Here is a 1,716-nt window from a genome sequence, read left to right on the forward strand (position 1 = left end):
TGGGATCATGAACTGAGCTGAAGACAGATGCTTAACAGACAGAGCCAACAAGGTCCCCTGCAATGATTTTTAAAAAACATTATTCAAATGAAATGAAAAAATTCTTCCATTTCATAAGTTTGCTTAAATGAGATAAGAAAAACTAATAATCATATAAAATATTTCTTATAGTGGCTGTACTGATTCTAATTTGTGTAATTCTGTAAAGTAACATAGTTATTATTTTTGAATTCCCCATCCCTTAATAAACTGGAAGATTAGATCAATCTACTCGTGAGCATTTTTAATTATCATGGTTTTTAAACAAATGTACACTTTTTAAGCTCCATCTCAAAAAGTTCCAAAAAAAACACCCCATCAAACAAACAAAAGGATGTAAAGGAAAAAACAATGAAAATAAAAGAAGAAAGCAATGAAATAGGAAATAAAATGCAGTTGAGAATAATGACAATGCTAAAAGTCTAGGTAAGTGCCTATAAAATCTGATCAAAAACAGAAAGAATCCAAATAATCATCACTGAAGGTTCTAGATGCAAAAATAATAAAAGTATTTATGATTTTTGGCAGTGACTTTGACTATATAGATAAATTTCTCTAAAACCCTAAAACTTACTCAAAAAAGGAGAGAAAATATTAATTGTTATATTTTATAAAAACATATCTATAATTTAAAAAAATAAGGAGAAACCCTTATGTTCAGATGGTTTCCCACATATTTCTTCTATATTTTTAAAAAAGAAATAACATCAATGTTGCAAAACTTTTCCAAATTTTAGCAAAGAAATAATTTTACGTTGTCAACATGACCTTCATATCAAAAGTTGACAAGCACTTTGCAAAATCAGAACATATCTGATCAATACCTCTCATGCACATGGAAGCAGAATCTTTAACAAAACATTGGCCAGTCAAATTCAATAATATATAACAAGAATAGCATGTGATGATACAGAAAAGCTTATCCCATAAGTAAAAGAGTAATTTATCATTTTAGCTATGGTATATAATTTGCAACATTCATAGGAGAATAAAGAAAAGTCATATGATCAATAAGAGAGAAAAACTTCACAAATAAGCCAAACTTCACTATAGAAGGGGATATCTATTATCCGATAATCTGTATGGAAAAAAAAGAACATACATAACATAGAAGTATTGATAACTTTCTCTGTGAGACCAAAGATAGTATCAACACTTCTATCCTACCATCCTTGCCCAGGGGCCATGCTAATCTTCTCTGTATCTTTCCAACATTAGGGTATGTGCTGCCTAACTGAGGACCACTTTTATTGTATATCAGAGACCCTAGAGATGCAAGACAGCTAGAAAATGAGACATAAAACACAATGATAAAAAATATATACAAGACAATCTATCTACATTTTCTAGAAGTATTTGTTTAGCATTTGAGAGCTTATATAGACATGTGCCTGCACACTTCTCCAGAATCATTATTAGGGGGAATCTATACTGGCGATTTCACCATCATAATCACAGGTGTTAATAAATTTAAAGCTCATTTCATTTTTAAATTTTAAAAATTTTTTTATTTTTGAGAGACAGAGAGAGACAGCGTGAGCAGGGGAGGGTCAGAGAGAGAGGGAGATACTGAATCTGAAGCTGGCTCCAGGCTGTGAGCTAGCTGTCAGCACAGAGCCCGATGTGGGGCTCGAACCCACGAACCATGAGATCATGACCTGAGCTGAAGCCGGACAC

General features: G+C 32.2%; 1 non-coding gene across 1 annotated transcript; it reads right to left on the reverse strand.

Moving 5' to 3' along the window:
• Nucleotides 1-1,178: 1,178 nt before the first annotated feature.
• On the reverse strand, nucleotides 1,179-1,281 carry LOC115290933. The gene has a single exon (XR_003908312.1). It is a non-coding gene; the product is annotated as a U6 spliceosomal RNA (small nuclear RNA).
• Between the last annotated feature and the right edge of the window lie 435 nt (nucleotides 1,282-1,716).

The sequence above is a fragment of the Suricata suricatta genome, chromosome 4 (assembly GCF_006229205.1).
Source record: "Suricata suricatta isolate VVHF042 chromosome 4, meerkat_22Aug2017_6uvM2_HiC, whole genome shotgun sequence".
Taxonomy (NCBI): domain Eukaryota; kingdom Metazoa; phylum Chordata; class Mammalia; order Carnivora; family Herpestidae; genus Suricata; species Suricata suricatta.